The 14,048-nt window shown below is 40.4% G+C and overlaps 1 pseudogene; it reads left to right on the forward strand.

Annotated features, from left to right (window-relative positions):
- The window catches only part of LOC148216287 (uncharacterized), a 204,121-nt pseudogene that overhangs the window by 137,643 nt on the left and 52,430 nt on the right, over positions 1-14,048 (forward strand).

Below are 14,048 nucleotides of genomic sequence, written 5' to 3' on the forward strand. Positions count from 1 at the left end.
AAAGGGTGCCCTAGGGCTATTTAAGCATATCTTCAGAATGCATGTGAAAAGGGTACTGTACTATGTAGAGAAGATCAGTGATGTCTTATTATTGACAGTTGATGCAAAAACAAAACTGGACTAGTAAAGAATCTCAATTTACTATAAAACAACGTGAGATTCTTGTTCTAGGCAACTGATGTTGCATGTCATAAAATAGTATTTAAGATTTAATATTAATAATACCAACTATTGTTTGTTTTTTTACTACCTGAAGAGCGTTTGCTGGATTTCTGTCACAGGTGCAAAATAACTTGGTTTGACTGCGCACTTCACACTGAAGCCAAGGGAAGGCCTTTTGCCCCTCTTTTTTTTTCTTTTTTGCTGCTTTCCCTCTGGCAGCAAAAAGACTTGGGTGAGAAAATGACTAGTGTTGAAAAAGTAGTTGCAAGCATACTTTGCATGCTAGCAATCTAGCAATTGCTTCTTATGTATTATTTTATAAGAGATCCAGATGATTAGGTTCTCCTGTTGTTCCCCCCAACCTATGTTTCCCACCATTTCTTCTGCTGTTTTCTTTACCAAGGAAGGAGGAGGAGGAGGAGGAGGAGGAGGAAGAGGAAGAGGAAGAGGAGGAAGATGGAAGTGCTGCATCATGTCTTTTGATCAATTGTCCTAAGAGTGCTCCACCTGGATGCAGAGAGACAAGACTTAAGCTTCATGTCAAGGCACTGAGACAAGATTCACCCATAACGCCTCCCTTCCACGTTCCCAACTCTCTCACCTCCCACAAGCAAAGTTGCAATCATAACCATCGCTCAATCTATATTGGGACCTTTTGCAGCAGTCTGCTACATAGAAAGATAGTAAGTGCTGCATTTTTCTGCTCACCTGAAAGCACTGCTAATTAAAAAAAAATTAATTAGAATTTTACCATATAATAAAAGTATAAAAAAATGAAAAGAAAAATAAGAAAAAGAAAAAAATAGGAAAGAAGAAAAGAAGTAAAAAAAGAAAGAAAACAGAATTTTGACCTCCGTCCTCCTTTCCATAGAGTAATTGCCATCTTGCTCTTTCCCCTCTTTCTTTAACCTTTTTAATCCCCAATTCATCAGTTCTGTCCTTTCTTCTTTTTTGCTGAGTCCATATAAGGCTTCCAGTCTTTTAAAAAAAGTCTTTATCGTTTTTTTTCCCCGATCAGACTGGTCAGCTTCGCCATTTCCGCAAGTTCTGTCAATTTTATAATCCAATCCTCTACTGTGGGTATTTCATTATTTTTCCATCTTTGTGAATACAATAATCTTGCTGCAGTTATCATATACGATATTAGTTTCCGATGCTTCTTTTCTAGTTCAGCATCCGTAAAACCCAATAAAAAGCACTGCCTATTTAATTTTTGTGCATTGGGATACATGGATTGGAGGTTTTTCCCTCTTTAAGAGCATCACTCTGTGAGTGATATGTTGCCCTTGTTTGCATTCCAGTAAGGACAGGGTCAGATCTGTGGTGGAGAGGGAAGTATTAAAAACAGCAAGGCTTCTTCTTTTACTCTGCCCATCTTTTTTTTTCTCCTTCTTCTATGGGCTCTACAGGAATGAGAAACTTAAATCTGAAATTATCCTTTTAACATAAGTCTATCCTGGCTATCTTGTGGAGTCAAAGGAGAAACATGCTTTTGAACTACTACAGCTGCCAAAATCTGAGTCCTTTAGAAGATTCCTATACTGCACAATAGATGGTCATATGGTAAAGGAGCCTATTTTTCCAAAAAGAAAAGACATGCACACATTCATAATAAGTACAGTACTCTGTATTCTATATTGTACAATATTATACATTCTGTATGATACAGTATTATGTATTTCCCCTTCTTAAGTACCCTATGCATATATTCATAATACATACAGTAAAATCTGTTTTACAAAGCCCATTCAGAGGCAACCGACAACATTGGAATTCAGACTGCTTTGTTTGATGAATCAGTGCAAGCAATGTTCATATATTTTATGTAAATTGTGTATATGTTACATAAATTATAGGCAATTTATATAAAAGTATGCAATTTACATAAATCTTACATTATGTAAATTCATTAACAGATGTTTGGCTTCAACAAATATTCCCAATTAGTCCATAAAAATCTAATTTTCACTGTATGTAGATTCTTATCATGCTACCGTCTTTAGGAACTTTAGGCAGCACAAAGAGAAGGAGTAAGAAGCAGCAAAGAAATTAAAGACATGAGTTAAGAAAAAGAAAGCATAGCTGAAAATAGTTTATACCAACCCCATTTACTATAACTCTTCATAACTTTGCAAACCAGTCTTATTCCACCATGTCCGCACACTGCTTCATATATTACTTTTTGGTCTTTAAACTTCTCACCTCTCTTTTTCAGAACCTCATGAATTCCATCCAACCACAACTTTATTGATCTTCCTCTTGGTCGATGCATTCTTCATGTGTGTGTGTGTGTATGCATATATGTATATGTATATATTTGAAATTGAATTCTCATTCATAATCTCTATAACAAAACCACCTCGGAGTACTTCTTTGATACTGGTCATTCATTTTCCCCCAAACTCGTACTGTTTCTTCTATTATCACCATTTACTGGAGGATAACATGTCACGATCACCAACCTATGGATTCCTCCTTTCATACTCATCCACGGATGATACCAATTCATATTTTTAGGCATATATTTTAGACTTTTCATTCATAATTAAAACTACGTCTTTACTTTCTTTCATGAACTCATTCTCATCGATTCCACTCTACAAGATCAGACTACCTTTCTTCAGATGATTACATTCTTCTTTGTCTTAGTTTCTCATACAACTTACCTTTTTTAATTCCATTCATTAATTTAAGCTCTTTACTGCATATTCCTTTCTAAACTGCAATTTTCCATATTCCATGACTAACAGCAGATTGGTCCATATATATTGACCTCCACTGCTTATCATGATTTTGGTCAATCAAGGCTTGTGTATAATGCTTTTTATTAAGATAGAGAAGGTGTAGACTAGGCTACCACTCTTATGATACATGCAACATTCCCTGTTAATGATGAGAACAGTGTCAGCTAGTTTTAGTATATTTTTGGCTCGGTACGCCATAAGAACAACCAAAGTCCAAGCATCTGCACACTACTCTGTGTAAATTCTCTCATCTAGGGACTATTTGCAAGCCAACTTATTAGGAGCTATACAGAACTCTGTGGAGTATATTGTTCTGAAGGCAAGTATTGTTCTGAAAAAGTATTTTCAGGGTTTTACAATCTTTTGCCAAATCTATGAGTCGGGAATCTGTGAGTAGAATGGATTTAGTTAAAAAAATGACCAGTTGTTTCTTGTCAAGCACTGCTTATTGGAAACAAAGAGCCTTGGCACATCCTATTTCAGAAAGAACAATAGAAAGGGTGTGAATGTACAACTCTGCTGAGCCTAAAAATACATTAAGATTGGTAAAATGAATAGTGGGATCTTTGGGATAACAGGGAAGCAGGATTTCACTTTGGTGGCCTAGTAGGGTATAAACCAATCTGTGTACAGGTAGTCCTCGTTTAGTGAACACAATTGGGACCAGCAACTTGGTCATTAAGCAAAGCAGTTGCTAAATGAACCTACAACTATGCTTATGGACTTACTTCAGCTTTCCTTTGCTTTACAGGCCTGCAGAGGTCATAAATGCAAGGACTGGTTGCAAAGTTACTTTTCATCATGGTTGTAACTGTGAATGGTTACTAAACAAGGAAGTCGCTAAATGAGGACTATCTCTACATCCAATGGTTTCTGTGGATTGCAGTCAAATGATAGAAAACTCTGCAGGAGGTACAGGACACATCTCTTGCACGGGATCACATAGGTTGCTGGGGATTACAATTCTAGGGCCATTCAGTGCAGATGACATCCCACAACATCTGGTACATGAGTGTACTGGAAGGAAGGCATACAGAACTGTGTCAGCTTTTTGCTAGGATACTGTCCATTGCAGGAGCAATGGCCTCGGCACCACACTCCTTGCCCCCTTCATTGGCAACAGTAGCATAAGAAAGAGGCAGCGTGGCTTAGTTCTAGCTTTTCAGCTCAGCCCCACACAGAAATCCTATGTTGTGTCAAGAAATCTCAGGAAGCAGTGAAAGTAATGCTTGTGGACAGGTAAGGAAGAAGGACCATATCACTGATTATGTTTCCCCCTTCAAAATAGCCTGACAGGGTTCTCTCCAAGTTGATACCAAAAAAAAAAAAAAAAAGCAACTGAGAAAAACCATTGCACTTTAAATGATGAGAAAATACATTTAAGGTTCACAACATTTTCTGTAGTGTTTATAGCTGTACTATGATAAGAGTTTGTTCTGAGGATAGTATGAAATAATTATACCTTTCTAATATCAAAGTGGTAGATAGCTTCTGCTTTTTAGGATCAACCATCAACGGTAAAGGAACAAGCAGTAAGAAATATACCATAGAATAGCGCTTGATAGAGTAGCCACGAAGGTCTTGGAAAAGCTATTCGGATGCCATGATGTGTTTGTGCCAGAAAGATCAGAATAGTGCAAGCCACGGTATTCCCTGTATAGAAGCAAAAGTTGGACTTTGAAAAAGCAGGATAGAAAGAACATTGATGCTTTTGAAATTTGGTGTTGGAGAAAACTCCTAAGAATACCTTGGACAGCCAAGAAAACAACGAAACAAATAGATCATCAAACAGATTAATCCAGAGCTCTCACTCAAGGCACAAATGACCAGATTCAAATTATCTTACTTTTTTACTTGAGTAAAAATCCTTAGCTTGACCTCCCTGTTTTTGTAAAGAATACTGTATGCAGATCCCAAGTTGTGTCAGATGTGGTAGGTCATAAGGAACACTAGAGCTGTTTTAACAGTGGAGTTATAAGCTCCCTAGAAGCAATCTAGTTAGGTTGGCTGGAGCATCATGAACCAGGGGGAGTTTCTGAACACTTTTTAAACACAGCCCCATATGGAATGTGTGAAAATAATCTAGCCACAATGTAACTTGGCCAACCTTGGTCAAGTTGAATATCTGCTAAGAAAGAATACACTCTTGGGCATTTGAGTCAGAGTTCAGCGCAATCTGGATCATAGTTTCCTTATCTTCAGGGCAGATGAACAGGAAGTCATCATGCTTTGGATTAAGCTTCAGTCAATTTGTCCTTCTCTTATGCATTAACAACATGCAACACTGATTTAGAAGCTGATTAACTTCTTGAATTTCAGTGGAAAACAGAGTAAGAAACAGAGAAAGAAAGTCTGTTGATGTCATTATCTCACTGTTATCACCAATCAAAAGCTCCAGCCAAACTCTTCCGGTACATTAAAAAGCATGGGGGATAAAACAGTACCCTGAAGAATGCTTGAGTTATTATAATATTGCCATATTATTAAATAAGTCTTCCAGAGCACTGTCTCAAACTATTTTCCAAGAAGGAATGGAAACAACATAAATATATTCCCTAGTTCTTGGGTTAGATTGTAATTTGCCTTACACACAAGCCAGGTACCTAGATATTTATTTGTTATCATTTCCTTTCCACTGAAGACACTAGGGGATTGTAAATTTTCTTCCTTTTTGCATTTTTTTTTAAACCAAGAAATCCTAATTTAAGCACTACTTACCTATGCATAGGAAATAAAGGATGGTCCCCCACTGTAAAGTCTGACCTCGGTCAGACATGGGCAAGTATGCCAAATGAATATACACTCAAATCCCTGTACTGTACAATCACAGATATTTTTTGTACGAGGCTATTTTTAATGTTTTAATTTCAGTCCTTGCAGTCATGTTTCATCTGCCAAACTTTGGACAATCACTAGGTGGCAGTAGAGATAGAAACAAGTCTGTTTGCTGCCATCTAGTGGTAGTTCTGATTTATGTACCTTATCTATGGTAGGCCTTAATAAATAGCGCACCTGTGTCACAGTGTCAAGACCAAGTAAAATGTCCACACAGACAAGAAGTGAAGCTCTAGGCTTCTAAAACTGGGACAGTCCGTTGTTATTCCACTTACGAATTAAAGTGGAAAAGGCATGGCTGGGAACACCAGGAGGAGCCCTCTATCTGAAAACATGGTTGTTTTCTTCCTTAAAGGGAGAGAGGAAGGATTCTCCTCCTTCCAACATTTATTTTGCCATAATAAATATATTAGACTTTTTAAGGTGTCATAAAACTGTTTGCTTGCTAAAATAAATTTATCTTGCTGCTTTCCCAGAATACGGTGGTACCTATGGTAGGGAGGAGTCAATTTCACCATTAAGTCCTTAAGGAAGGGATGGGCAATACCCTGTAGCTTGCATTCTGCAGCAGGCATCAGTCATAGCTTGTGCCATAGGTATGTGCACATACATACACATGCTTACACATACACCGCTTTCCCAGTTCAGCATGGAGGCACGTTCTGAGAAGCCTTTGTGCCTCCCCTTGCTAAGCAGCAGGATGGTGGTGGGCAATTTAAACAGAGAAAAGTTAAGCTGCATGTTTGATTAGCCCACCAAAAGCCATCACCAGGTCATTGGTTATTCCTCGAAGACTTGGGGCAGAGATGGTAATGAGGTAGCAGCAGTGGCAGGAGCAGCATGGAGAAGGGAAAGGGACCATGGGCCCCAAGGCAGACCATATATGAGGCCTCCAAGAGCCACGTGTTAACCTTTGCTCAGATGTGCATTCAGGAACCGTTCAGATCAGTACCTGAGGGCCTCAGGAGCATTTCCTTCACCTCAGCACAATTTCTTTCCTCTCTTGCTATTTAGAAGCAGCTCCTAGTCCTTTCCCCTTCATGGATCACTGCCTTGTCGTGGCGAAGGGGCTTGCGTAACTCAGTGAAGCCACGAGCTATACCGTGCAGGGCCACCCAAGACGGACAGGTCATGACAGAGAGTTCTGACAAAATGTGGTCCACTGGAGAAGGAAATGGCAACCCACTCCAGTATCCTTGCCAAGAAAACCCCATGGACAATGTTAAAAGGCTAAAAGATATGACGCCGGAAGATGAGCCCCTCAGGTCGGAAGGTGTCCAATATGCTACTGGGGAAGAGCAGAGGGCAATTCCAAGTAGCTCCAGAAAGAGTGAAGCGGCTGGGCCAAAACCGAAAGGACGTTCAGCTGTGGATGTATCTGGAAGCGAAAAGAAGGTCCGATGCTGTAAAGAACAATATTGTATAGGTACCTGGAATGTAAGATCTATGAACCAAGGCAAGCTGGATGTGGTCAAACATGAGATGACAAGATTGAACATCGACATCTTGGGAATCAGCGAACTGAAATGGACGGGAATGGGTGAATTTAATTCGGGTGACCATTATATCTACTACTGTGGGCAAGAAACCCTTAGAAGAAATGGAGTTGCACTCATAGTCAATAAGAGAGTGGGAAAGGCAGTAATGGGGTACAACCTCAAAAACGACAGAATGATCTCAGCGCGTATCCAAGGCAAACCATTCAATATCACAGTCATCCAAGTCTATGCCCCAACCACTGATGCTGAAGCAGCTGAAGTTGACCGCTTCTATGAAGACCTACAACACCTTCTAGAACTAGCACCAAAAAAAGATGTCCTTTTCATCATAGGGGATTGGAATGCTAAAGTAGGAAGTCAAGGAGTAATCGGAATAACAGGCAAGTTTGGCCTTGGAGTACAAAATGAAGCAGGGCAAAGGCTAATAGAGTTCTGTCAAGAGAACAAGCTAGTTATAGCAAACACTCTTTTCCAACAACACAGGAGACGACTCTACACATGGACATCACCAGATGGTCAATACCGAAACCAGATTGATTATATACTTTGCAGCCAAAGATGGAGAAGCTCTATACAGACAGCAAAAACAAGACCAGGAGCTGACTGTGGCTCAGATCATGAGCTTCTTACTGCAAAATTTAGGCTTAAATTGAAGAATGTAGGGAAAACCACTAGACCACTCAGGTATGACTTAGATCATATTCCTTGTGAGTACACAGTGAAGGTGATGAATAGATTTAGAGGATTAGATTTGGTAGACAGAGTGCCTGAAGAACTATGGACGGAGGTCCGTAACATTGTACAGGAGGCAGCCACTAAAACCATCCCAAAGAAAAAGAAATGCAAGAAAGCAAAATGGCTGTCTGATGAGGCTTTACAAATAGCTGTGGAAAGAAGGAATGTAAAAAGCAAGGGTGAAAGGGAAAGATATAAGCAACTGAATGCAGATTTCCAGAGAATAGCAAGGAGAGATAAGAAGGCCTTCTTAAATGAACAATGCAAAGAAATTGAGGAAAACAATAGAATGGGGAAGACTAGAGATCTCTACAAGAAAATTGGAGATATGAAAGGAACGTTTAGTGCAAAGATGGGCATGATAAAGGACAAAAAAGGCAGGGACCTAACAGAAGCAGAAGAGATTAAGAAGCGGTGGCAAGAATACACAGAAGAACTATACAAGAAAGATCTTAAAGTCCCTGATGTCCACGCTGGTGTGATCACTGACCTTGAGCCAGACATCCTAGAGAGTGAAGTCAAGTGGGCCTTAGGAAGCATTGCTAACAACAAAGCTAGTGGAGATGACAGTATTCCAGCTGAGTTATTTAAAATACTAAAAGATGATGGTGTTAAAGTGCTGCACTCAATATGCCAGCAAGTTTGGAAAACGCAACAGTGGCCACAGGATTGGAAAAGGTCAGTTTATGTTCCAATTCCAAAGAAGGGCAACGCCAAAGAATGCTCAAACTATTGCACAATTGCACTCATTTCACATGCTAGCAAGGTTATGCTCAAAATCCTACAAGCTAGGCTTCAGCAATACATGAACCGATAACTACCGGATGTACAAGCTGGGTTTCGAAGAGGCAGAGGAACTAGAGATCAAATCGCCAACATTCGCTGGATCATGGAGAAAGCACGAGAGTTCCAGAAAAATATCTACTTCTGCTTCATTGACTATGCAAAAGCCTTTGATTGTGTGGATCACAACAAACTGTGGCAAATTCTTAAAGAGATGGGGGTACCAGACCACCTTACCTGTCTCCTGAGAAATCTGTATGCGGGCCAAGAAGCAACAGTTAGAACCGGTCATGGAACAACCGATTGGTTCAAAATAGGGAAAGGTGTACGACAAGGCTGTATACTGTCACTCTGCTTATTTAACCTATATGCAGAGTACGTCATGAGAAATGCCAGGCTGGAAGAATCACAAGCCGGAATCAAGATTGCAGGGAGAATCATCAACAACCTCAGATATGCGGACGATACCACCCTAATGGCAGAAAGTGAAGAAGAACTAAAGAGCCTCTTGATGAGGGTGAAAGAGGAGAGTGCAAAAGCTGGCTTGAAACTCAACATTAAAAAAACTAAGATCATGGCATCTGGACCCATCAATTCCTGGCAAATAGAAGGGGTAGAAATGGAAGCAGTAACAGACTTCATTTATTTGGGCTCCAAGATCACCGCAGACGGAGACTGCAGCCATGAAATTAAAAGACGCTTGCTCCTTGGGAGGAAAGCTATGGCAAGCCTAGATAGCATATTAAAAAGCAGAGACGTCACCTTGCCGACAAAGATCCGCATAGTCAAAGCTATGGTTTTTCCAGTAGTAATGTATGGCTGTGAGAGCTGGACCATAAAAAAGGCCGAACGCCGAAGAATTGATGCCTTTGAACTGTGGTGCTGGAGAAGACTCTTGAGAGTCCCCTGGACTGCTAGGACGTCAAACCAGTCAATCTTAAAGGAAATCAACCCTGATTGCTCATTGGAAGGATCGATAATGAAGCTCAAGCTCAGATATTTTGGTCACCTAATGCGAAGAGAGATCTCTTTGGAGAAGACCCTGATGCTGGGAAAGATTGAAGGCAAAAGGAGAAGAGGACGGCAGAGGATGAGATGGTTAGATAGCATCACTGAAGCAATGAGCATGAAACTGAGCAAACTCAGGGAGGCAGTGAAGGACAGGAAGGCCTGGCGCAATATGGTTCATGGGGTCACGAAGAGTCGGACACGACTTAACGACTGAACAACAACAACCTAGTCCTTTGCCTGGATCTTTCTGTGACTTTGTCCCTGGTTAAGGAAACTGATTCAGGGGTGTCTACAAGGAGATAAAAAATGTTAAGTATGGCAGTTGCAGCTGCACAAATTCCTGCCTCTTTTTACTTACACCGCACCCAATTCACAAAAAATGGAGCAGGACTTTGATTGTGTGGTGGCAACCACTATCTTGACTTGTTTGATTCCCCCTTCCCCCTGCAGGTGCCCCTGATCTGATTGACAGCTTTGCTTTGCTTTGCTCTGCTTTCTTTACTGCGGCTGTTGGTTATTATATGGCTATTATAGTTCTCCTTAGCTAGTTGCTTAAAAGCTCTCCTCTCTGGCTACGTGTCAGTGGTGCTAAGGATCTATGTCTATAAGGCTGAGAGAACTGCCCAGGCGAGTGCAACGGTCTCCTTAACTCAGCCCCCACAGACTGCCACAGGCACCAAAAGATAATGGGCACAAGCACACAGGCTCATGGCAGTTTCAAACGTGGCTTTGTGTGTGAAGTTGCCCTGCTTCAAATGCAAAATCCTATGAGGATCCAGACTTCATTGTCTTCCCTTTGTAACCACCTGTATTTTCTCACCTCTTCTATGCTTTTCTTTATGAAGAAAGCCCATTAGGAAAGATGGCACAGCTCTTGATTGGCAGGGCTTGAAACCATCTGTTTGAAAGCCTCCTTTGTTCTACCTTAACCACTAGAGCTAAGTGGGGGTACAGCTTTTGAGGACTGGTGAGCATCAAGTGATCTTATTAAAGAACTCTCTTCTGTTTCCCCACAGACAGAGCGCAGTATGATGGGGATGAGAAAAGGGAGTGGAACCTAGATTGTCTCAGTGCCCCATGCAGTGCTATGTTCACATATTATTTTTAGTCTTAATTTTAATTGGTTGGTCTTGTCTTGGCATGTTGGGTAAACCCACCATTGTGGCTTTTAAACCATGGCTAACCCTTCACTTTGTGCAAGTCCATCCAACTGTGGCTTGTAAGCGGTGGCTTAGTGTGATCACAAGATCAGCAAGTGAGCAAATAAATTCTAGGAATGTTTTACAGCTCATAATGGAATAATCTCTGAATGTCTTTTGTAGCCCACTGCCCAGGAACTTGCGGCTGCATTTGAACAGGGGATGTTCTTCTATGCCTTCTATCTCAACCATTGCCTGTTTAATATAGATATCCAAAAACTGACTTAGTGCAATGTGAAAATCGGCTTCATGTGCAATATCACGTTCTGATCCTCCTTGTGTTCTTGTACCTGCTTTGCAACCTACTCCTGGTGTGTCTGGCTCTCATCTTATTATGCCAACTTGTTGGATCCTTGCAAGGGAGCATGTCTAATTGTTCAGTCCATGCATCGCAAAATTGTGTATTTTGTGAAGCAACAGGACTAATGCATGTGTAAAAAGTGATGTCTAATGAAAAAGTAAGCATTTTGATCACTTTGGGTGGGAGGAAAGAAGTAGAAGAAATTGTTTTAGTAGATACTTCAAGGTACTGGTATTATCTAAAGGCAAGCAGGTTGCAATTTCTACTATATAGTTTAAGCAAACTATGTTAGCTCCACATAGTTTGGAGCTCCATTGATAAAATAAAGCAAATATATGAAAATATGTATGGTAATGTGCTAGGGCAGTCTTCCTCAACTCCAGTGTTCTGCACGTGATGTGGACTTCGACTTCCAGAATTCCCTAACCAGCATGGCCATTACTAACAATTCTTAGAGTTGAAGTCCATCCATTTGGAGGGGGTCCTGGTTGGGATAGGTTATATTAGAGAATCATGTGATGGAAATGAAGCCTGAATTGTTGTAATACTCAGAAAAGGTGGGGCAGGTAAAGATGCTCTGCCACTGACTTAGGGGCAGAAAAAGGGATCTGGAAAGGGATAATGGAAGGACTTAAGAAGGTAGCAGGCTTGGTAGTAGTAGAAATGTGGAATTGGATTAGGAATTGCTTTAGGAAAAGAAAGCTGAATGGAAACTGGTATCGAAGATATATGTACAATAAAGAAGAGATTTTCATGATAACAATACTTAGCAGAGGTGAACTCCAAAAAATGCTCAGTCATTAAAATAAGTCAATTGTATTGCTAGGTTCCATTGAATATAGTGTACAGAAAGCTCAATTGTTCCTGTCTTCTTTCTCTTCTTTCTTGATCAGCCATCCCTGGAGAAGACCCTCTGGATTTATATTGTGGATCTTATCCTGCTTCATGTATCCCACAACCTCAGGCAGACTCTGTTTTTCCTATGGAGGAAGTACTGTAACTCTGTCAGAAGTGGGCAATCAGAAAGTTCTATGCTACTTTGCCTGAGGATGAGGCATTGGTGCTGGCTTTCTACCACATATGCGGTAACAAACTCTGTGAGGCCTACAAGAGGTAAAAAGACTTGTAGAGATTGTCTTCCTACTCCATAAGTTTGGTTGGATAGGAAGGATGCTGCTATTCAGGTCCTATGAAACTATGTCTAGAAGTTCTTAAAGCAGTTTTGGGCTCTTACCAGCTGTTTCCTAAAGAAACCTGAGAAACGTAACGTCATGAGATGGTGAGTTATGTATATCTCACAGTCAATTCTCTGTAACTCTATCAGAGTAAGGTTTCCAGGATTCTTTGAGGAGAATCACAGCAGTTGTGTTGTTATCAAAACAATGTTGGTTTGTATAGTAGTTATTACTAAGACCATCAAGGAATCTCCAGGCGAATGAGTCCTTAACATTACATATGTCTAGGCTTTGTCCTGAGATTGGTTTGAAATATTTCTCCCAATTCTTGGGTGACAAACTGAAGGAGCATTTCAAGGAAAACTGCTGGTTTGCCTGTGAACTGTGATCTGCCTGATTTGTTAAAAGAAATGTCCTGCTGTCTCTTCTTTCTCTTTCCCACCAAGCAGAAAGAGATCATGTTTCATGCCCACTCAATAGAGGACTACCAATATTTCCTAGAGAGGGATCTTTTCCATGCCACGGGAGCCCCTGAGATCAAATCTACAGTATCTGCATGAAGAATTTTGACCCTTGCTTAGCATGGTTACGCGGTGCAGCTTTTAGCAAAGGCAGTTACTTTGCCAGGGATAAAGCCTACTCAGATATGTAGGTCATAGAAAAGTATTAAACAAAGTGTGTGTTTCTCACCAAAGTATTAACAGGATATTGGATTAAAGCTCACTGGAAGTTTACACAGCCTTTTGTTTGGTGTGGCTCCTGCACAAATTCTGTGGGTAGCCCTGTGGATACAGTGCTATCTGTACTTCCTGATTTGCTATAATGAGGGCACCCGTGGCTGTGGATATCTGAATTAAGAAGGCCTTTCTGTTCCTCTTGGCCTTTGGCTATGCTGCTTGGGAACTCAGGGAGCTGTAGCCCAGTAGGGAAGACTGCTTCAGGACTTGAATATTGATCAGGTGTGCACATTCATCTCCATGTGCAACAGAGGAATTTCAAATTCTTCTCTCCTGTTTTATTTATTTATTTATTTTTACTTTCTTCTTCAATCAGCAGTTAGGAAGACAGTTTGTTTCAGCGGATGCAATCTCTTGGATTGATCTCTTCCTTCTCGCTATGTCCTTAGCTGTGTCCTAAAAGACCTAGGATCTTTTTTTCCCCTCCTTATATGTATGGTTTGCTTTTTGAACTATACTTCGGTTCCTAAACTTAACATTAACTAGGGAAGCTAACATTTAAACGTTGGAGGTTAGACCCTGATTTATATATTTGGGTTTTAGAAATATGTTGTAATTAAAATTCAACTTTGTTCACTGTTACATTGTACACTGCTGTAATTTATTGTACTATTATCATTAGCCATCTTGGTGGAGAAGCAAGATGTTGTGTGGGTGTGTCTTGGGGAATCTGCTTAGAGTGATATCTTACCTTCTCAAGGGCTTCAGTTAGAGGGTAAAGTAATGAAGCCAAATGTTTTTTAAAAATTAAGGCACCAACTATAAACAGATTTGAGATCTGTGCTGCCAAACTCCAGGCAACCACTAGGTGGCATCAAAGTTTCCCACATTTTGCTGCTCTCTGCTGGTTATTTGAATATTTGCAGC

Source organism: Python bivittatus, unplaced genomic scaffold (genome assembly GCF_059951505.1).
Source record: "Python bivittatus isolate LINGU-HERP-01145 unplaced genomic scaffold, Pbiv_v1 ctg000220_np1212, whole genome shotgun sequence".
NCBI classification, from domain to species: Eukaryota; Metazoa; Chordata; class Lepidosauria; order Squamata; family Pythonidae; genus Python; species Python bivittatus.